The sequence below is a fragment of the Cydia amplana genome, chromosome Z, assembly GCF_948474715.1.
Source record: "Cydia amplana chromosome Z, ilCydAmpl1.1, whole genome shotgun sequence".
Lineage (NCBI taxonomy): Eukaryota > Metazoa > Arthropoda > Insecta > Lepidoptera > Tortricidae > Cydia > Cydia amplana.
The window spans coordinates 23008982-23033483 of record NC_086096.1 but is presented as its reverse complement, the minus strand read 5'-3'; the positions used below and the strand labels follow the sequence as shown (position 1 = coordinate 23033483).

General features: G+C 36.4%; 4 long non-coding RNA genes across 4 annotated transcripts; 1 reads left to right on the top strand and 3 right to left on the bottom strand.

Annotated features, from left to right (window-relative positions):
- Positions 1–2316: 2316 nt before the first annotated feature.
- On the bottom strand, positions 2317–6375 carry LOC134661556 (uncharacterized). The gene is made up of 3 exons (XR_010097973.1): positions 6325–6375; positions 2719–2900; positions 2317–2379 (listed from the first exon to the last, which is right to left on the bottom strand). It is a non-coding gene; the product is annotated as an uncharacterized LOC134661556 (long non-coding RNA).
- Positions 6376–8456: 2081 nt separating this feature from the next.
- On the top strand, positions 8457–13819 carry LOC134661148 (uncharacterized). The gene is made up of 3 exons (XR_010097931.1): positions 8457–8582; positions 8728–9061; positions 13743–13819. It is a non-coding gene; the product is annotated as an uncharacterized LOC134661148 (long non-coding RNA).
- LOC134661150 (uncharacterized) lies at positions 8805–13789 on the bottom strand. The gene is made up of 3 exons (XR_010097932.1): positions 13701–13789; positions 13317–13555; positions 8805–8867 (listed from the first exon to the last, which is right to left on the bottom strand). It is a non-coding gene; the product is annotated as an uncharacterized LOC134661150 (long non-coding RNA).
- Positions 13820–15797: 1978 nt separating the features above from the next.
- Positions 15798–23192, bottom strand: LOC134660775 (uncharacterized). The gene is made up of 3 exons (XR_010097900.1): positions 22918–23192; positions 16757–16825; positions 15798–15916 (listed from the first exon to the last, which is right to left on the bottom strand). It is a non-coding gene; the product is annotated as an uncharacterized LOC134660775 (long non-coding RNA).
- Positions 23193–24502: the final 1310 nt, after the last annotated feature.

Here is a 24502-nt window from a genome sequence, read left to right as displayed (position 1 = left end):
TGCGTAGCAGTATTCTTGGATTTACAAAAGGCGTTTGACACTGTTTCAATACCTATCTTGCTAGCTAGACTAATCCGGGGAACCCCTCTAGATTGGTTTCAAAGTTATCTCCAAAACCGTACCCAAAGATTGCGTATCTCCAACCACATAAGCTATTTGTAATTACGGTGTCCCCCAGGGGAGCACATTAGGTCCATCCTTGTTCCTGGCCTATATAAATGACCTTTGTAAAACTAAGATCAAGGGAGCTAAACTTTTCATGTTTGCTGATGATACAGTTTTGGTATTCCACGGAAAAACTTGGGAAGATGTCAAAGTACTAGTAGAGGCAGGATTAAGTAGTGTCACATGCTGGCTCGAGGACAGCCTCCTTAATTTAAATATTAGTAAAACCAAATATATATGCTTTAGCAAAACGTCTGCAGGAGCACCTGACTCAGCACTTGACACTATGAAAATTCATACCTACCCCTGCAACAGACAGACAAATAACAGTGAAATTACCACGAACTGTAACTGCGGTATCTTATCTAGAGTGGCTACAATTAAATATCTTGGCGTTGTGATCGACGATAACTTGCAATGGGGTCCCCACATATCTACCACCGCTAATAGAATCCGAAAACTAATATTTATATTTAAAAGCTTGCGAACGGTGGCGGATCAAAATCTTTTATTACAGACATATGATGCCCTATGTCAAAGTGTCTTGACCTACTGCATATGCTCATGGGGAGGTGCCTCCAAAACACATCTTATCGAGCTCGAGCGGGCACAACGAGCAGTTCTAAAAGTAATGTTCTATCTTCCATATCGATACCCTACTGAGCTACTTTTCAACATAGCAGAAGTATTAAGTGTACGCAAACTTGTTATTTATCAAACATTACGAAGATACCACAGACTAATAGCACCTACAATCACACTTGGCAACAAACGCATAGCTCACTACCCCGTACCTCGCTGTAATAGTGCATGGTCTAAAAGGCATTTTTCTTTTTTGGCACCATACTTATATAATAAAGCAAACAAAACCCTTAATATAAACACCATTAGTAATTTTCAATTAAAAAACAAAATCAAGACCAGTGTTAACCAAGGTTAAAATCATTAAATTATACTGAAGCGGAAGAGCTATTACGAAGCGTGTTCTAGTACATACAATCTAAAATAACCAGACACACACGCGCGTAAACACATAAACACACACATTCTAAAAATCAGATAACCAGAATACTCACACACGCGCGCGTACACACACATCATAGTTTCGTATGTTTAGATTATCTTTCTTTAATTTTAATATTGTTGAAACTGAAATATAAAATGTCTAACTTGTAACATTACTGACGCTTGTAATTGGGAAGGAACTGGCTCTTGAGACACAGGGACACCTACTTTGAGAGCCAGGAACCAATGCTATGTAACCACTCAAAGTTGCAATAAAGATTATTTTATTTTTTATTTTATTTTATTTTAACTGATTTATGGAGTGAGCACTCTTGTCTTACTTATTTCTCTATGATACTAGATAATATCATTAATATCATTCGTCTGTTCGAAATCGAGTAATCGATTAGAATCGATTATTGATATTGTAGAACGAACAACACTAGTCGCTAAATTTGACGGACGAATAAGAAATGGCCTGTACCACGAAGTCGAAGCGATGCGCGACAGTATCGCTAGTTCCGATATTCATCGACTCTTTAACACACAACGTCTGATCAAACGCTCAAAGCAAACGCGCAATGTAATGAAAATATAGTTTTGTAACGTTAATCTATAGTTACTTAGGTATATTATTGGAAACACAACTTGGAATACTTAAAAAATTGTTTTAAAATGAATTTACGCATAATATCTTTTTAAAATTACTTACCTGTGATAGGAAATATGTCCTTGCCCTTGGGTGCTTGCAATTTTTGGGCTGTTGCAGTTACTTATCACGCAACGAGGCATTTTTTAATTTTTTTACGAACTACCGGCTGCAACAACTGACGCGCGTGGACTGTCAGTAGCGACGGTCAACCTCGACGATTCGTCGGGGTTCGGACACGCGAAGTAGATGCATTTGCGTCATCTAGGTATATTTAAGTCTGTGGTTGGATAGGTCTTTTACAACGAATAAGGTTCTCCAACAAACACAAATTAGCCGATATGCCGATACTTTTGTCAAAATGTGTCATGACCAAATTCCAAGTTAGGATAATATGAGAGAGTGTTGCTAGCGTAAAAAAGTGGTTTAACTTGATATCAAGTTTACTGAGTGTCCCCTTCCCCAGGGATCGACCTTCCCCAGGTTCCCCTACTTACCTAAGTAGCGGGTTGTTTTTTCTATTCACACTATTCATTATCCTTTGGTTTGTTTTATCATATCTGAAACACAGCGGTAGTTCGTATTACATTTTGGTATGATCGAACAAAGAACATATTATGCAATGCTGAAATGCAATATCGTAATGACATAGGTACCTAGAGAATCTTCAGCGGGCCTAGCTAAGATGAAAATTGTTGATAGAATCTGAACTTAAATAATATATGGAAGTGGCACGTGACTTTTCGATGTCAGATTGTCATCTTGGCTAGGCGCAGTAGGCCGCTAGGTTAGTTTCAAAACGCTGTGATGAACGTCAGATTATTTTGCAGACATTGGATTATCGTTCGCAATTTGCATGTAGGACTACATTATAACTTTATAAGATAGCTAAAAATTACGTTATGCCAAGATTGTCCAGATTTCCGTAGATCTGTCCGCCTCGATCTTGAGAGCCCTTCATGGCGGAGGGAGGGGACTCCGGTTTATTGCGTGCAATATATTTGGTACGGGTACGGGTACGGGGTAAGATACGAACTCCCACGGGACGAAAACTTGTGTATCCCTCACGTAGTTTGTTCTTCTATAATTCATAGAATATAACTTTAAAAATGTATGGATTATATTTTAGGTTGTATAATTAGGGCCCTAAATTTTGAGTGCGGATTGTAGGGAGAGAACAAGGCTATTTATTGACAATACGATAGTTTTTAGGGTTCCGTAGCCAAATGGCAAAAAACGGAACCCGATATAGATTCGTCATGTCTGTCTGTCTGTCTGTCTGTCCGTCTGTCCGTCTGTCCGTCTGTCTGTCCGTCCGTATGTCACAGCCACTTTTCTCCGAAATTATAAGAACTATACTGTTGAAACTTGGTAAGTAGATGTATTCTGTGAACCGCATTAAGATTTTCACACAAAAATATAAAAAAAACAATAAATTTTTGGGGTTCCCCATACTTCGAACTGAAACTCAAAAAAATTTTTTCATCTAACCCATACGTGTGGGGTATCTATGGATAGGTCTTCAAAAATGATATTGAGGTTTCTAATATCATTTTTTTCTTAACTGAATAGTTTGCGCGAGAGACGCTTCCAAAGTGGTAAAATGTGTGTCCCCCCCCCCTCCTGTAACTTCTTAAATAAGAGAATGATAAGGCTAAAAAAAATATATGATGTACATTACCATGTAAACTTCCACCGAAAATTGGTTTGAACGAGATCTAGTAAGTAGTTTTTTTTTATACGTCATAAATCGCCTAAATACGGAACCCTTCATGGGCGAGTCCGACTCGCACTTGGCCGCTTTTTTTTATTAGTCTCTTTATTTAAAATAACCTCAAACGATGTATATCTAACTCTTTTAATTAACATGATTTTATATTTAATTTAATTGTATTTTATTATGTAAATAGGTAGTTTGCTATCTCATGTAGAAATGTTTTCTGGAATAAATTAATTTCATTCATTTCGTTCATACCTTCATTGGTCAATTATCAACTAAAATCGAAATATTGGAAAGTTTTAATCCGTTTAAATTGCTTTATTGAAATGAATACTATTACGAATTTTTTATATTATTTTCTTGAGAAATGATGTCTATTCCCTGTTATTTTGTTTAAGTGGATGCGTGCTGGGCCCATAACCTAATTAAATAAATATTCATCTAGGACAATTTTAATGAAGTTTGTTAAATATATAGGTACATTTGAAAAAATACAGCAGTTATATATAAAAAGTATGAACCTAATGGCTAGTGACAACAAATAAATTAACCGCATCGATACAGTAACAGTCTAATAATATCGATAAAAAAAGAGTTGCTATCCCTACAATCTCTCAATAGCCGCACTCAAAATTCCGGTCCTCATTTATAATAGTTTCATAAAGTAATTAGTTACTTTATTTAACTGTTGTTTAATGATATGTTGTTACATTTAATAACTGGATATCATGATATCATCTAAATAAAATAACTCTTAATAATGCACAATGTGTAAGTGCCTAAATACCTATTATATTTAAGACTAGTAACGGAAAACAATTATGTAAGTACCTAAATTTTGCTATGCTATCACTTTGAAGGATTTCATATTGAGTACTCAGAAATAGATAGTTACCCGACAGCGCGAAGCAAAGTACTTACCTATGAGTTTAAGAGAAAAGCTGATGTGTTTTTCTCTTAAACTCATAGGTAAGTACCATAAAGCCTAAGCCTTCAAGTGGCATACGAGGGCTGTTTGATAAGTACCCGTTTATGAAAAAAATAATCAGTTGTTTTTGTTTATATGCATTTATTTTTCTTCATAGTCTCCTTTTAACTCTATACACTTGTTCCACCTATATTCAAGCTTCAATAAACCATCCAAAAAGTATGATTTCGGAAAGTCATTAAAATAGGCCTCTGTGGCGGCAATGACTTCGTCATTTGATCCAAATCGCTTACCACCGAGCCATTTTTTCAGGTTGGGAAACAAAAATAAATCGCATGGGGTCAAATCTGGAGAATACGGGGGGTAAGGCAATAGGGCGTAGCGTAATTGTGTTAATTTAGCCATCACAACTCTAGACGAATGAGCTGGTGCGTTGTCGTGATGAGACAGTACTTTTTTATTTTTTAAATGGGGTCGTTTGTCCTTCAACCCAGCGTCAAATTCATCCAATAAATTGGCATAGTACTGCGCTGTTATCGTTTTCCCCTTTTCTAAGAACTCAATATGTATAATACCCTGCGAATCCCAAAAAACGGTCGCCATGACCTTTCCAGCCGATGGAACGATTTTTGCTATCTTTCGCGCAGGTTCACCCGGTAAAATCCACTGCTTCGACTGCCCTTTCATTTCCGGGGGTAGTGGTGACCCACATTTCGTCTACGGTCACGAAACGACGCAGAAACTCCTTCGGGTTACGTTTGAACACGGCCAAACACTGCTCCGAAGTAGTCAGTCGGTTCCGTTTTTGCTCCTCCGTGAGTAAACGCGGCACCCACCTCGCCGATACTGTCTTCATACCCAATTTTTCTTCTAATATGTTTTGTACCCGCTCGATTGGAACATTTACAGCATCAACGATTTCTCGAAGTTCAATTCGGCGGTCGGCTAAAACGATATTTTCAATTTTCTTAACCATATCGTCTGTAGTCACCTCAATTGGGCGGCCTGGGCGATCCTCATCAAAGAAGGTTGTTCTCCCCCGCTTAAACTCGTTAAACCAGTATCTGACGGTTGTCATAGAAGGAGGACATTCATGGTAAACCGCTTGCATTCTTACTTTTATTTCATCACATGTTTTTCCTTCCAAAAACAAGAATCTAATTACAGACCGATACTGCTCTTTCTCCATTTTCACAATTTTAAGTTCACGCTTTCACTGAATCGCTGTCAAATGAGAAAAAAACAAAAGAATGCTGTTTTTTTTTTAAATTTTCCCACCTCTGAAAAATGGCTTAAAACGATTGTATACATATTTTCGGCCCGTGATATTAATACATTTGGAAAACGGGTACTTATCAAACAGCCCTCGTATCTTAGGTTAGACCGAGAACTGTCAATTATAGTCCGATAAGAAATTGTAGAAAATTATTGAGGGCTCCACTTCCAACTTCCTTTTTTTGTTTTATTTTAATTCTATTATTTTATGTTGCACTATAGGTACATACGGCTAAATAGAACAAGCGGCAGAAAGGTGTCATTGATGCAACGAGCTAAGAAGAGAGGTGGTTATGCCAGACACGTAAAATAGCGAAAATGTAAGTAGATATTTTTTACCAAAAATCTTCTTTTGAAGGTACTTTTTAATTTCCAATAATAATCGTGACTTATTATGACGCATAGTGAGTTGGTGCCTGTAGTACCTATGCATAATTATGCATATCCACCACCTCCACCCCTTAACGATCCCGCCGCTCAGTGTTCAAGCGTTTGTGTAGCTGGTTCATGCACGTGGATTTAATTACTAGACAGATATAATCTGACCACAGATTTGCACGTATCCAAGTCTACTAAATTTACCCGTATATTATTTTGACTGCTGATTACTCTGCGTTTTGCATTATCATATCTGAAAAGGAACCAATATTTAATATCTTGTGGTATTGTAGGTAATGTAAATATAATGAGATCTGTTTCTTACTTTAACATTAGGTACTTAGTTATTTATGCAGTGGGTTTTAGTTCATACTGCCTCGACTATACAATTGATGTTATTCTTTGACTTCCGCGATAATTATTCATAAGAGGCCTTATTCCTTAGAGCGTTCACCGATTTCGCGAAATAACACTCGATAGATGGCGTTGGCGCTCGGTACGCGAGCGCTGGCAGAGTTAAGCGCGTTTCAACGCAGGCAAGAATAATATTGATACTTTTCAATTTAATTGCAAAGTAACATTATTTTTAGCGTTATATTGGCACTCTTTATTTTATTTTATAAGCATGGTAGTAGTCAATAGAGTGTATGTGTTGGGATAATATATAACCAGAGGCGAGTAAATAATAACGATATTTACCTCTGGCATGGAATTATTGTGACAATCACTCTTCTTATAAATAAGGTGTATTCGGGTATTTCCGAATGAACGAATAGTGGCGGATAATTCCGAAAGCTGACTTTTACTACAACGGAATATGAGTGATTTTACAATGATTTTCGGAATTACCCGAATAAACCTTACTACTAATATTCGTCATTGTAGTAGTGTTGTATTTTCAAACTTTTTTAGCGGCGCTGTGCACTTTTTGAGGTGGGGAAAAAATGTTAAACTCGCGACAGATCACGTGACCGTAAGACGGACACGTGACCTGATCAAAAAACTGTTACAATGTTATTGATTTTTTCTTTATTAATTTAAATGCCATCTAGTGAGTTTCCCTCTAACCGGTATTAATATAACTCGAGTACTAACAGTGATGTGCTTAGGGGTAATGCTTTCAAGTAATGCGACGAAGTAATGGTATCTAGCCATTAACATCAATTATACATAGTGCAGCAGACATTTTGCACTAGTCATTGAGTTTTCACTTCTGCCGGCACTCCCGGAGTGCAACCCGTTGTTTTTTTTTACAAACCATGACAAACCATGAGTTTTGTTTACATTTTTGCTGCCCACAAATTGTCGTATTTTTGTACTATTTCTGTTTTTAGGGGAAAGTCGGGTCCGTCCATACTGCAAATAAATATGTTTCTTTATTTGTGATATGTAACTGGCCCTGTATCTGTTAAAACGAGTTACTGTATTTATTTAAAACCATGATACCATTGACTACCTTCCACATATTTTTTTTTGTTTGATGGCCTCGTCGGGGTCAATACCGAAATTCGATTATTTATATTATGTCATCTTCGCTCCACTCCATCAAGATACCCTGGACAGAGGGCCTACCGCGAACCACGTTCGACGTGTTACCTCCCTGTCACACTTACGTACGAATTTACAAGTGCGACAGAGAGGCAACACGTCTAACGTGGTTCGCGGTAGGCGCTCAGGCCTATGGAACTCTCCGCGCGAGCACGGATTTATACCTACGAATCTCTTCCCGTTCACGGTAGAAAATCAAGCTAGTTGGTCGCCGGCGCTCGAATATGCCAAAATGTATGCGAAAGAAATTTCTTCTTCACGAACAAATAACATATGTTGTAGTGTGGATAGATGCAGAAACAAAAAAAACTAATAAAAAATCCGTGTTTGCTCTACCGATTGATAGGAAAAGTAACTATTAGACATTCTCAATATAAGTACTTATACCAATTTTTTTTACGATAGTTGCAAGCTACGTAGTACGCCGTTTTATAAACCGCGTAGTGTTTACGCGGTTTATAAAACGGCGTACTACGTAGCTTGCAACTATCGTAAAAAAAATTGTTTGCTCTACCGATTGATAGGAAAAGTAACTATTAGACATTCTCAATATAAGTACTTATACCAATTTTTTTTACGATAGTTGCAAGCTACGTAGTACGCCGTTTTATAAACCGCGTAGTGTTTACGCGGTTTATAAAACGGCGTAAACACTACGGTTACTGTAGGGATACTTGATACAAATAAGTACATTTTTTACACCATATTTAATTTCAACAACAGACTCTCGCTAGGTTATAGGTTTTCAGTGTTACTTGAACACTGGTTAGGTTTTACCCGGACGACCTGGATAATGTCCAGGTTCTCATGATGGAGTCAGGAGTTGGTCACCGAACTCCTAATCTACTCATCATAACTCCATCGTGTTTGGGCTCAATAGATTTGCCTTGACGAGCGCCGTCGATCTAGATGAGGTGCAGGTTCTCATGATGGAGTCAGGTATTGGTCATCAGAACTCCTAATCTACATATTATCACTCCATCGTGTTTGGGCTCATTAGATTTGCCCTGACGAGCACTATATATCCTGAGGAGGTCCAGGGTCTCATGATGGAGTCAGTCACCAGAACTCCTAATCTACTCATCATAACTCCATCGTATTTAGGATTATTAGAATTGTCCTGACGAGCACCATCTATCTAGATGAGGTCCAGGGTCTCATGATGGAGTCAGGAGTTGGTCACCAGAACTCCTAATGTACTTATCATAACTCCATCGTGTTTGGGCGCATTCGATTTGCCTTGACGAGCACCATCTATCTAGATGAGGTCCAGGTTCTCATGATGGAGTCAGGAGTTGGTCACCAAAACTCCTTATCTAGTCATCATAACTATATCGTGTTTTGGGTCAATAGCTTTGCCCTGACGAGCACCATCGATCTAGATGAGGTCCAGGTTACAGATTATATTATAGTTCTTACGAACAGATACTTATCTCTCAAATAAAACTCAAATGCCTACACAAAAATACAATGGAATGACCTTCAACGCACCGCTCCCCACACCGCGCGTACCGGAACAAAGCTAGGGTTGCCGATGCTTAGAAATGATTTTACAAATAAGTACCTACCTACTTACCTAAACTATAGATTGGCTGCTATTTAACTGATCACCAGATTTAGTAAAATTTAATACCAAAAAATGTATTTTACCACCCTAAAATAATAAATGATCACCAAAATTATAACTCCATTTTAATGTGAAATGATTACCAATTTTATTACATTTTACTATCCTATTAAAGGAAAAGACATTAACCCAAAAATAGTAAATGATTACCAAACTTCAAATCCCATTTTAATGTGAAATGATAACTAAATTTTTACATCTTTAATAGGATACTATTAAAGAAAATGACACCAAAATAATCATTGTAAACCCAAAAATATTAAATGACCACCAAAATTAGAACCCCATTTTAATGTAAAATTATAACCAAATTTTTAAATCTTGCTATCCTATTAAAGCAAATGACTCCAAAATAATCACTGTAAACCCAAAAATAGTACATGACCACCAAAATTATAACCACATTTTAATTAAAAATGTGCAAATATTTAATATATCGTTATCCTATTAAATTAATTAATCCACTTCGTCACCTTTTTCTAGTAGGATTTTATTTATGTAAGGGTCGCAGTTCAAACCTAACCTAACCCACTTTTTTAGTAGCATTTCTTTTCTGCAAGGGTCGCAGTTCCAACCTAACCTAACCAACTTTTCTAGTAGCATTTCGTTTCCGTATGGGTCGCAGTTCAAACCTAACCTAACCCACTTTTCTAGTAGCATTTCTTTTCTGTAAGGGTTGCAGTTCAAACCTAACCTAACCCACTTTTCTAGTAGCATTTCTTTTCTGTAAGGGTCGCAGTTCAAACCTAACCTAACCCACTTTTCTTGTAGCATTTCGTTTCCGTAAGGGTCGCAGTTCAAACCTAACCTAACCCACTTTTCTAGTAGCATTTCTTTTCTGTAAGGGTCGCAGTTCAAACCTAACCTAACCCACTTTTTTAGTTGCATTTCTTTTCTGTAAGGGTCGCAGTTCAAACCTAACCTAACCCACTTTTCTAGTAGCATTTCTTTTCTGTAAGGGTCGCAGTTCAAACCTAACCTAACCCACTTTTCTTGTAGCATTTCGTTTCCGTAAGGGTCGCAGTTCAAACCTAACCTAACCCACTTTTCTAGTAGCATTTCTTTTCTGTAAGGGTCGCAGTTCAAACCTAACCTAACCCACTTTTTTAGTTGCATTTCTTTTCTGTAAGGGTCGCAGTTCAAACCTAACCTAACCCACTTTTCTAGTAGCATTTCTTTTCTGTAAGACCAAGACAGCCAGACAGACAGACAGGGGCTAGTCATTTTGGCATCATTTTACTTTATTTGGTAATATGTATACATTTTTTGGTAATCATAGTGGCTTAATTAGGTGAAAATATCGCATTAATTTGGTCTTCAAGATTTGGTGATCATTAATGATTTTTGGTAATCGTTCAATATATTTGGTATTTGAATACAATTTGAAGTGCAGTCGTAATTAAAACGGTGGTAGTTTTGTAATTTTAGGCCTTATTTTTTTGGTGTTCAGTAATTTCTTTTGGTAAGCATGTTTTTTTTATTTAGGGTACCAAAGTATTTTTTGGTGGTCATTATATTTGTAGCCCTATAGATTGTATGAAAGATACCTACCTACTTACCTAAGGTACAAATATAAGTTTTATTAATTGTAAAATAACTATGAGCAAGATAAGTTGCAATAGTAATTAATAATTATAATATTCCTTTTATCATTATTAATTACTTATAAATTTATTTTATTATTCTCTTTATTTATCTTTTGTCTTAAGTTAAGGTTTTTTTTCTTATTTTATTATTTATTATGATGAGTGACTGCGAAATATTTTAAAAGGTCATATCTCCCTACAGTAACCGTAGTGTTTACGCCGTTTTATAAACCGCGTAAACACTACGCGGTGGCTTTGGTACCCTAAATAAAAAAATCATGCTTACCAAAAGAAATTACTGAACACCAAAAAAATAAGGCCTAAAATTACAAAACTACCACCGTAATAAATAATAAAACTCCTCATAATAAATAATAAAATAAGAAAAAAAACCTTAACTTAAGACAAAAGATAAATAAAGAGAATAATAAAATAAATTTATAAGTAATTAATAATGATAAAAGGAATATTATAATTATTAATTACTATTGCAACTTAACTTGCTCATAGTTATTTTACAATTAATAAAACTTATATTTGTACCTTAGCTAAGTAGGTAGGTATCTTTCATACAATCTATAGGGCTACAAATATAATGACCACCAAAAAATACTTTGGTACCCTAAATAAAAAATCATGCTTACCAAAAGAAATTACTGAACACCAAAAAAATAAGGCGTAAAATTACAAAACTACCACTGTTTTAATTACGACTGCACTTCAAATTGTATTCAAATACCAAATATATTGAACGATTACCAAAAATCATTAATGATCACCAAATCTTGAAGACCAAATTAATGCGATATTTTCACCTAATTAAGCCACTATGATTACCAAAAAATGTATACATATTACCAAATAAAGTAAAATGATGCCAAGATGACTAGCCCCTGTCTGTCTGTCTGGCTGTCTTGGTCTTACAGAAAAGAAATGCTACTAGAAAAGTGGGGTTAGGTTAGGTTTGAACTGCGACCCTTACAGAAAAGAAATGCAACTAAAAAAGTGGGTTAGGTTAGGTTTGAACTGCGACCCTTACAGAAAAGAAATGCTACTAGAAAAGTGGTTTAGGTTAGGTTTGAACTGCGACCCTTACGGAAACGAAATGCTACAAGAAAAGTGGGTTAGGTTAGGTTTGAACTGCGACCCTTACAGAAAAGAAATGCTACTAGAAAAGTGGGTTAGGTTAGGTTTGAACTGCGACCCTTACAGAAAAGAAATGCAACTAAAAAAGTGGGTTAGGTTAGGTTTGAACTGCGACCCTTACAGAAAAGAAATGCTACTAGAAAAGTGGGTTAGGTTAGGTTTGAACTGCGACCCTTACGGAAACGAAATGCTACAAGAAAAGTGGGTTAGGTTAGGTTTGAACTGCGACCCTTACAGAAAAGAAATGCTACTAGAAAAGTGGGTTAGGTTAGGTTTGAACTGCAACCCTTACAGAAAAGAAATGCTACTAGAAAAGTGGGTTAGGTTAGGTTTGAACTGCGACCCATACGGAAACGAAATGCTACTAGAAAAGTTGGTTAGGTTAGGTTGGAACTGCGACCCTTGCAGAAAAGAAATGCTCCTAAAAATTGGGTTAGGTTAGGTTTGAACTGCGACCCTTACATAAATAAAATCCTACTAGAAAAAGGTGACGAAGTGGATTAATTAATTTAATAGGATAACGATATATTAAATATTTGCACATTTTTAATTAAAATGTGGTTATAATTTTGGTGGTCATGTACTATTTTTGGGTTTACAGTGATTATTTTGGAGTCATTTGCTTTAATAGGATAGCAAGATTTAAAAATTTGGTTATAATTTTACATTAAAATGGGGTTCTAATTTTGGTGGTCATTTAATATTTTTGGGTTTACAATGATTATTTTGGTGTCATTTTCTTTAATAGTATCCTATTAAAGATGTAAAAATTTAGTTATCATTTCACATTAAAATGGGATTTGAAATTTGGTAATCATTTACTATTTTTGGGTTAATGTCTTTTCCTTTAATAGGATAGTAAAATGTAATAAAATTGGTAATCATTTCACATTAAAATGGAGTTATAATTTTGGTGATCATTTATTATTTTAGGGTGGTAAAATACATTTTTTGGTATTAAATTTTACTAAATCTGGTGATCAGTTAAATAGCAGCCAATCTATAGTTTAGGTAAGTAGGTAGGTACTTATTTGTAAAATCATTTCTAAGCATCGGCAACCCTAGCTTTGTTCCGGTACGCGCGGTGTGGGGAGCGGTGCGTTGAAGGTCATTCCATTGTATTTTTGTGTAGGCATTTGAGTTTTATTTGAGAGATAAGTATCTGTTCGTAAGAACTATAATATAATCTGTGACCTGGACCTCATCTAGATCGATGGTGCTCGTCAGGGCAAAGCTATTGACCCAAAACACGATATAGTTATGATGACTAGATAAGGAGTTTTGGTGACCAACTCCTGACTCCATCATGAGAACCTGGACCTCATCTAGATAGATGGTGCTCGTCAAGGCAAATCGAATGCGCCCAAACACGATGGAGTTATGATAAGTACATTAGGAGTTCTGGTGACCAACTCCTGACTCCATCATGAGACACTGGACCTCATCTAGATAGATGGTGCTCGTCAGGACAATTCTAATAATCCTAAATACGATGGAGTTATGATGAGTAGATTAGGAGTTCTGGTGACTGACTCCATCATGAGACCCTGGACCTCCTCAGGATATATAGTGCTCGTCAGGGCAAATCTAATGAGCCCAAACACGATGGAGTGATAATATGTAGATTAGGAGTTCTGGTGACCAATACCTGACTCCATCATGAGAACCTGCACCTCATCTAGATCGACGGCGCTCGTCAAGGCAAATCTATTGAGCCCAAACACGATGGAGTTATGATGAGTAGATTAGGAGTTCGGTGACCAACTCCTGACTCCATCATGAGAACCTGGACATTATCCAGGTCGTCCGGGTAAAACCTAACCAGTGTTCAAGTAACACTGAAAACCTATCACCTAGCGAGAGTCTGTTGTTGAAATTAAATATGGTGTAAGAAATGTACTTATTTGTATCAAGATTTTCTAGTCGCAGTATACAGCACTTCTCGGAACTCTCTGGCTGTTTACGAACGCACTATAGTCACCGAACGCCTGACGATCGAGCACAGGTCCGTCCCCTAAGCCGCCTCGGCGGAGACTGAGCGCGCGGCGTTGGTGCAGCGTGATTTATACGTGTTTTAAAATAATATAAATTTACGGCAAGGTAGGTCCTATAGTTATGATTTTTTTTTATGGGTTAACGTATAGTTATAGTTTGCTATAATATTATTTTTAAAATAAAAGTACAATTTGCGATAAAGAAATATAATGTTACCCTGTTTTCACCCAAAAAATGAAGAAAGTTCGGAAGGTATTTTATCAATTTTTTAAAATGAATCTTCGATTTTCAATACCGTTAGCTCCACGTACATGATATGGTGAATTGAATTGTAATCATTCATGTACCAAATGATTCTTGTTTACTACAAAATCTAGAACCGAAACGACAGTTCTCACTGCAAATGTTGAAAAAGACTCACAAGAAAACTCATTTATTTTAGGTTTAAAAACAGAAAATGTCAACTTGAACGGTCTTACTTGCTAGTTTAAGAAATGATTATTTAAGTACATTATCAGTTTTTGAATGAATACTAATAGTTACGTCGTAATCTTGAATGAAAAAGGTAACAGATTGCAAAAAACGCTCGCATGTAGGAATAAGGACTCTTATGCACAAACGTTTCGTACGACGTTTTTCAACACACGTAAAAGTACAAAATCTGGGGGCCGGGCCCTGGCCATTGTCAGCACCGGCGCCCTCCAGTGCTTGTTGTAAAAGCTAGTCGACTAATTAAAAAGGTCTGTCGGTCTCATATTATATTATTAGCAATTAGTTACAGACATCTTTAACTCTATCGGACACATTACCGCACAAGTGTGATATACCTAATGAAAAAGCACGCGTTCGTAATACTTCGAATTATGAGCCTAAAAGCGGTTCAATAATTTCCAAGTTACGAGCAAGTGTATTGAAATAGTACATTATTGTCGAGGTTCGGAAGTAGCTACTTGCAGGCTGAGGATTCGTTTTAAATTTGGGAGTCCGTTTAATTGAATCCGAAGCCAGCAAGTAGCCTTCCAGCCGAGTCATATATAGTGCTTTTCTCAAAAATGGTGCAAGAAATAGAAATATTTTACAGAAGCAACGTTTTAATTTTCACAGAAAAAACCATTAAAAAGATTTGCTTGCCGCCTTTAAAAAAAAAAGAAGTGTATTTTTCTGCTGAAAATACGCCAACGTATTTGAGACACCTACATAGTCGCGGTACCAACATTATAATAATAAGTGCTGATCATCTGTTTGGCTGTTTAATGGACCCATGCCTTCATTTGATATGGCCATTTAAAGTTTTAAAAAGTTTGGAACTCGTTAAATAATGGAATTTGTATGCAACATTGCAGTCCCGAAATCGAGATTGCAATGTTTTTAACTTTTTAATTTTTTGAATGACTATAAACTACGCACTTCGCGACCTATTTTTTAACCGGCAACGTCGACTTTGCCGTCCATTTTTGAGAAAAATTATATAACATCGCTACTTTTTAAACATTACAATTCTTAGAAATAAATATTTGACTTATTATAACTTTTTTGCCCGTATGTACGACCGTCGTATATACCTAAGTATGTAATTATTAAAAATAACATAATTACCCAGCAAATAAAATGGGCAAACTCACAAGCTACCTACACCAGCAAACATTACACTATTTTTTTAAAATTAAATGGTAATAATGAACAACCCAATCGTGTCCGTACATGTCACTGAGTGAGTATATGAGTGGTGATTAAACGTTATTGCACTCATAAAATACCTTCCTCCATCTGCTGGATTGCCAGCAGTGATAATTGCCATAAGCTTGTGATGCAGTTTGCGAGCCATCAGGTTGATATCGGCCCGCTGCTGATTTTCTGACGCACGCGAGTTCTTGTAGCCTTCACGAAGTTTCCACTGTTACATGTTTTTTAATTATTTTTACTCATTTACTTACATCAGAATCTTAAAATAGTACCGAAAACTACGATAGTTTTTTTTTGTGTCTATCGTCATATGTGTTATTTTTCACCACACCAACGTAAAGGCTCTCTTCTATTGTTCAAAAACTGATGGGTAAGTATTATTTTGGCAATTAGGGCAAAGTAGTCGAGTTGTTTCCTTTTGTTAGCTAGAAAAATTGACTATTAATTGATGATTTTAAATAATAAATATTAAATTACGTTCATTTGGATTTGATTTTGTTTGATATTTTACAGTACCTACCTAAAGTATTTTAGTCGCATTGGTGTGATGAAATATTTTGTGTTTCACTCGGAGGCAAAATATGTTCAACCCTCGTGCCTTGAAACCCTCGCAACACTCAAGATTCCAATTTGGAATTTTTGATCGCTTGCTCGAGTCACACAGATGTCAATATTTAGCACGAGCGGTTAAAAAAGCAAGTTTGGCCCCTTGTAAAACAAATAACTATTTTAATTTTGGGGTGTATCCTGTATTAAGACAGCATCATGTTTAACCAATTTCGTGTTTAAGTAGATATGATAAAAAATATGCCATCATGCCATGGATTTTCTTTTCATTCCAAAGTTAACTTCGGTTTTCTTTTGTGTTAAATATTGAGGGTAGACCAAACCTGCGATTGAATTAAGTAACTTAGATTATATTGGTAGCCTGAGTAGGTAATTCATTAGAAATAGGTTGTAGGAGTGTATACCTACTAGAAAACTATATCCAATATCTAGAACAGATCTCATATTGCAGCTTACCTACGTAAATAAATGTTTCCAACCATACCTCTTTAGGAGCATATATTTTGATTTGATCCGCTGATCGTATTGTTGCAGCACAAACAGCGCTACAACTCTGAAATAATGTTATTTATTTTTAGTATAAAGCTGTCGAATCACATAACATTACACCGATGCGTAGTTAAACATAACATCATTGTGTTCATTATGTAGATTAGGTAGGTAGATGTATGTAGGACTAATGAGAACTATTTTTTTCTGGTGAATCATTCATGAATCAACCGATAAAATTACAGCGAATTTTTATTTTACAAAGTACCTAGTTTACGTCAGGTTTTAATAAAGAACCTCAAAAGTAAGATTTTTTTTTATTGGGCACTTTATAAATATATGTAGCGTAGCACGATGTAGTGAGTCTAATGAAATACCTAATTTTAACTAGCACGATTATTACTTACCTACTATATAATCATTACAAAGCAATATAGATTTACTGGCATCGGCAGCGTAACGTTAAAACAGGCTAAGTCTGTCTGTATGTATGTAGTGATGTTTCTAACGTGTTTTAGGTTGGTACTTAGCTAGTAATAGCTATTATCGACAACCCCCTTGTTTAGCGGAGTAGTCTCAGGAACCGAAGAAGGTAGCGTGTGCATAAAACACAAGGTGGAACTACAAATCTCGTCGAGGTATGAGCCCGATTTCGTCGTCAAGGTAAATGCATATGTACTTAAGTCTATAACTCGTAGTTTACCAGCTAGGGAAGTAAATTGGAAACCCTGGCCTCAACTTGATGATGCAAAGTTAAAGTTAGCTGACCCCACCTTTAATATTCCGGGTACAGTTGATATTCTTCTTGGTGCAGATGTCTATGGCAAAATTCTTGAATCTGGGCTTATGAAAGGACCCGGCTATTTAGTAGCACAATATACACGCCTAGGTTGGATTGTAACAGGTGACACTAATACAACTTCTTCCAGACCTAGCAAACATGCGAGCTTTCATGTTATCCGTCAAGTAGAAGAAGACAACAATCTTTTGAAGAAATTTTGGGAGGTTGAAACACAAGGTTATACAAACATGAAGGGATGGTCTAAGGAAGAAGAATTATGCGAAGAAATTTACAAAACAACTACAACGAGAGATGACACTGGAAGATATATAGTACACTTACCGTTGAAAGAAAGCGTGGAGAATACGGGGACAGACCAAACAGCAAGCAACCTGGAGATTCAAACAGCTGGAAAGGAAGTTTGAGAAAAATGATAATTTGAAGAAAGAATATGCAAAGGTCATACATGAGTACCTGGAATTAGGGCACATGAAGAGAACTGAAGTGGAAGATGATGATGCAGCAGTGTACCTTCCTCATCATGCTGTTGTGAAAGAAACTAGAGACACTACGAAAGTTCGTGTGGTTTTTGACGCGTCAGCGAAAGGCTCTCATGGCGTCTCCTTAAACAATGCTATGATGATAGGGCCCACACTACAGCCAGGCTTACGAAGTCTAGTAATTCGATGGAGAGCTCATAGAATCTGTGTGATTGGAGACATTGTTAAGATGTACCGACAGGTGTGGATGACAGATGAACACACAGACTTACAACGGATCGTTTGGAGAGATACACCTTCCGAAAAAATAGAAAGCTACAAATTACTTACTGTGACATTCGGAACTGCTGCTGCACCTTATTTAGCTGTTCGGACACTCAATCAATTGGCCGATGATGAAGCACACACTTACCCACGTGCTGCATCGGTGGTGAAAAACAGTTTCTACATGGACGATTTAATGACCGGACATGAAGATAAGTCTGAAATTAAGAAACTTTGCCAAGAGATTGATTGTCTGTTAAAGGCAGGCGGGTTTGAAATGCAGAAATGGTCAAGTAACTCTGAAGAACTGCTAGAGTTTCTCCGAAACGGGAGAACATGTAAAGAACCTGAAAATAAAATTGAGATTAAATTAGACAAGGTTATAAAGATATTGGGACTTATGTGGGATAGAAAGGAAGATGTTTTCAAAATTACAGTAAACTTACCAAATTCTAGAATCCCGACAACGAAGAGACAGATAATATCAGAAGTCGCAAGTCTCTTCGACCCATTCGGATGGTTAGCTCCTGTAATAATAACAGCCAAAGTGATGATACAACGACTATGGCTATATAGTCTGAGCTGGGATGATGAACTGCCACCCGAAGTTGTCGAGGAGTGGCGAAATTACCGAAAAGAGTTAAACAAACTTCAATCAATACAGATACCACGTTGGATCAAAGTAACTTCTCGTAGCAAGGATATTCAACTTCATGGTTTTGCGGATGCATCTTCAGTTGTATATGCAGGTGTAGTCTACATTCGAGTGACAGATGAAAATGATACTGTACATATTAGTATGCTTGCAGCAAAAACAAAGGTAACACCTTTGAAACAATTGACTATACCAAGATTAGTTATGTGCTGCGGTATTGACAGCGAAACTTCTAAGAGAAATGTCAGATTTGTTGCAGGTTTCGATGGACAAGGTATATGCTTGGACAGATTCAATGGTAGTGTTGTCTTGGCTACAGTCTCAACCAAGTCGATGGCAGTTATTTGTCGGTAATAGAGTATCAGACATTATACAACTCATTGACCAAGACAAATGGAGACATGTTCAGTCAGCAGATAACCCAGCGGATCTCGCTTCAAGGGGTGTAAGTTCAAGAGAGATGGCAGATAGTGATATATGGTGGACGGGACCTAAATGGCTTAAATGTGAGAATATAGATTTTGAAAGAACCAAAATACCAAGACCTCGAGATGAAGAAGACATTTCATGTAACATTGGATGACAACCCAGTTTGGGAAAGATTCTCATCTATGTCCAAATTGAAGAGAGTCTTAGCATGGTGTTTTAGATTTCTACGAGGGGCGTTCAATAAAAAGTGAGAATGAGTATGTTATATACAACTTTTATTAAATGTTATTTTATTTTTCGACATAGTCACCTTTTAGCATAATACACTTAGTATATCTTTTTTCTAAACTTAATATTCCATTTCTAAAAAAGGTTTTATCTTGAGTACTTAAAAAATCTTGTACTGCAGCGACTACCGCGTCGTCGTCTTCAAATTTCTTGCCTCTTAGGTATTTCTTCAATCTCGGAAATAGGTAGAAATCACTAGGGGCGAGGTCTGGTGAATACGGAGGATGCTTAAGGATATCGAACCCAGCATCACGTATTGCAGCCATTGCAACGGCGGACTTGTGTGCCGGTGCATTGTCCTGATGGAACAACACAATTTTCGAGAGTTTACCTCGCCGTTTTTCACGGATCTCATTGCGCAATGTTGCTATTTGTTTGGCATATAAAGAGCCCGTAATAGTGGCTCCATGCTCGAGATACTCAATCACTACGACCCCTTTACCATCCCAAAAAACAGAGCCCATGACCTTATCGGCAGATGGGCCCACCTTGAATTTCTTCGAAGTTGGAGATGATGGCCTTTTCCATGTCATAGACTGCAGTTTCGTTTCAGGGTCGTAATGATGGAGCCATGTTTCGTCCATTGTTATAAATCGCGCCAAAAAAAGTTCCCGGTCTTGCTGTATCAGGTCCAAAGCTTCTTGACAAATCTCGACTCTAGTTTGTTTTTGCGTGTCAGTAAGCATTCTGGGTACCCAACGCGCTGATACCTTTTTCATACCCAAGCGTTCATGTAAAATATTATGCACGCTCCCCGTTGAAATCTTTACATTTTCAGCAATAAAACGAACCGTGACACGATGATCCGCCAAAACTAAGTTTTCGACTTTTTTCACAATTTCTTCAGTTACTGCTGTAGTAGGGCGTCCGGAACGGGGGTCATCCATGGTCGATGTTCTTCCACGTCTAAATTCGGCGCACCAACGTGTAACTGTCGAATACGGAAGAGCATTAGACCTTAAAGTGTCCCGTAAATCTAAATTGACTTGGTCCGTAGAAAAATTTTTCAAACACAAGTATTTAATAACGGCGCGCAGTTCAATTTTCTCCATTTTCGCTAACGTACTCAACACCATCGCAAAGAAATCGCCGTATTTTTTTTTAAAACAAAAAACAGTTAGTTTTTTTTTTCATGGTAATCAGCTAGGTAGATTAGCTTTACCGGCCAGTATTTACTTTCCTAATATTTAAAGAGTTTGCATCTCATTCTCATTATATATTGAACGCCCCTCGTAGATCATACTGGTAGCTCAAATAGAGAAAAGTTTTTAACAGCTGCGGAACTCAATAATATTGAAAACAGATGCATACAATATTATCAATGCTTGGTCTATGATCAAGAAATAGAAGACCTGAAAGAAAACGGTAAAATAAAGAACAAGAGCTCCTTGATTAGTCTCGGACCTTACTTAGATGAAAATAACTTGTTACGAGTTGGAGGGCGGCTTAGTAATGCACAAATATCAGAAGATGAGAAGCACCCTATCATTATTCCTTGCAAACAACACATTACAAGATTATTAGGGAATGAAGCTCACATAAAAACATTACATGGTGACATACAGCAGATGATGACATACCTGCGCAGCAAGTACTGGATAATAAGCTTGAAATCAGCTGTCAGACAAGTTACAAGAAATTGCAAAATCTGTATCATAGACAAAGCAAGAACACAACAACAATTAATGGGTCAGCTTCCTGCTTCAAGGGTTACATCTCACCGCGCCTTCTTGAATAGTGGTGTCGACTACGCTGGACCTGTACAGTTGAAGACTTCGAAAGGGAGAGGTTATAAGACTACGAAAGGATATATCTGCCTATTCGTTTGCATGTCTACGCGAGCTACTCATTTGGAAGCGGTTACAGATCTGACAGCACAAGGGTTCATTGCAGCATTTAGAAGGTTTGTTGCCAGGAGAGGTCATTGTGCTCACCTTTGGAGCGATAATGGTACAAATTTTACAGGAGCAGCCAAAGAATTAAAGTACATGTTTTCTAAAGGTAAAACAAATGTAGCGAGCGAAATTGCAGAACTACTAGCTAACGATGGAACTACCTGGCACTTTATTCCACCAAGAGCACCAAATTTTGGTGGTTTGTGGGAAGCTGGTGTGCGATCGATGAAAAAGCACCTCAATCAAAAATGACATATGAAGAAATATCGACATTATTGGCTCAAATTGAAGCGTGTTTAAATTCTCGACCTTTGTGTAAAATGGACGAAACATTAGCAACGTTAAATCCATTAACTCCTGGTCATTTTCTAATTGGCGAACCCTTAATCAACGTTCCTGAGACAAACTATGAAGAAAGAAATGTGAATCTACTTACAAGATGGCAGTTCATACAAAATAGAATGCAAGATTTCTGGCGTAGGTGGAAAGTGGAGTATCTTAACACTTTACAACAAAGATATAAGTGGCACGACATTGTGAAGTCTCCCTGTATTGGAGATATTGTTATTGTCAAAGAAGATGATATGCCTCCAACCAAATGGCTATTGGATAAAATTAAGGAGCTACATCCTGGTGCGGACGATTTAGTCCGAGTTGTTACTCTTCAGTGTAAGGGTGATAATGTAATTAAAAGACCTTTATCCAAATTAATTTTATTGCCAAGTAAAATATCATAGATCGCTATAGGTTCATGGTGGGCGGTTAACTTTGCAATATCACAAAAAGGTATTTATTGTTGTCGTTAAACAGACCGATTGAATGGTTTTTCTTTTATTTTTTTATTTTTATTTAAGAAGTTAAGTACTTTATTTGTGTTTCATGACCAATATTGATCAGTTACAAATGTTATGTTGTTATTTGCATGTAATGTATAATAAGTTTAATATCTCATGAGGTTAAGGTTTGCGATAACAGTTACTATTTATGTTAATTTTTTGAGTACAGTCAGTCTAAGTATAAAAATATGTATTTTGGTGGGCGGTATGTTTAGCCTCTTTGAAGTTATACTGTCAAATGTACCTACTCTTTGGTTTATGATGAAATAAACATGTCAGTCATTAAAGTCATGTTATAATAAAATACACGTTTTCTCTTCAAAAAATATTATTTCACAATTATAGAGTAAACACCCCTTGCCGGTTGTCAACTTTTACCTTTGAAAGTCACAAATGAACTATCTAAAATTATATTACTGAGATGAATTTACCTTAAAAAGTGCTATCATAACAGAAATTTAGATAAAGAAACGTTCTAAAATAGTGTGCTATAATTATTATTACTTACCGCAATTGCAAAATAAATAAGTATTTTGCACGTCATTACTATATTTTATGTTAGCAAGTTAATATATAATTAAAACAGCTCTTAAGAGATTAGATACAAGTCCATCTAGGCTATCCACCGCTAGTGATACTTATTCAAATGTATGCATTGGCAATACTTCAAAATAGAATTTCGTGCAGAGCATGAAATTAATCTGTGAAATGATTCAAACGGTAAACAATTCTATTCGCTTGAGTAATTTCAATTACCTATTTATTGAAAAAGCAAAAAGTAGAGGGAACTCTAGTTTTTCGTTTTATAACAATGAATACTCCATGTCTGTTGAGTCTTGGGGCTAATACGAGAAGTAACATATATTATGGAACTGGAATATTCCCATTTGTTAAGTACTTGCAGAATTTTGTAGCAGTCTTGTTTTGATGCCATTCCATTACTATTAATAGATACCTACTTAACTCGTAATTTCACTGCTGTGCTGTGAATTTAGATACATGTTTTATATAATAGTAAATAAGTATAATTATAGCCTACGTATCTTTTTAGTTCTTAAGTTAACTTCTTGGAATAAGCTTGTGCACCAGTCCATGCCTTATCTACATCGTTTAAGTAGGCAAGTCGCAACTGAGCAATTGAAGGCCGCTTTCAAGCATTCTTGGGACCCTTTAACGTTTTTGTTGACCTATTTTGATGAAAACTACCATAGTAAATGTAGGTATATATTTTAAACTTAGTAAGATTTCGAACTTACAGTTACATAGGTACTTATGTACGATCTAATATTATGTTTACTTTATCTTAATAATAAGTCCAAACAACGATCAATTGTCATAACAATTATTTTCCATAATGTAATGGTAAATTAAATTAGGGAATATGAGTGTTAAGACAAATGAACATTATGACAAACCATATTAGGGAATGCAAAAATAGGGTAAAAAAATAGGGATTCCGATATAGATCCGGTTTATTAACTAGTTCCACTAGTTTATCAATGTATGGCGACGACATATTCTCTATTAATATTCCATCCCAATTCCTACGAATACCTTAATATTTCACTCGGTGGCAAAATTTGTTTAGCCCTCGTGCCTTGAATTGAAACCCTCGCAACGCTCAAGATTCCATCTTTAGTTTAACCTTTTTTTTTAATTGTGTAAAATATTTTCCATAATATCTATTATCCAGAGAGAAAAATGGGGACTTTGTTTGCATGAATAAGTAGTCGTTCACTTTGCTCTTAAAATTGAGTCAATATAATATGCAGTTCAACGCTTCGATACAGTCACCTGCAATATTATCTTGCACATAAAAATATTAAAAAAGCGGCCAAGTGCGAGTCGGACTCGCCCATGAAGGGTTCCGTATTTAGGGGATTTATGACGTATTAAAAAAAACTACTTACTAGATCTCGTTCAAACCAATTTTCGGTGGAAGTTTGCATGGTAATGTACATCATATATTTTATTTAGTTTTATCATTCTCTTATTTTAGAAGTTACAGGGAGGGGACACATTTTACCACTTTGGAAGCGTCTCTCGCGCAAACTATTCAGTTTAGAAAAAAATGATATTAGAAACCTCATGTT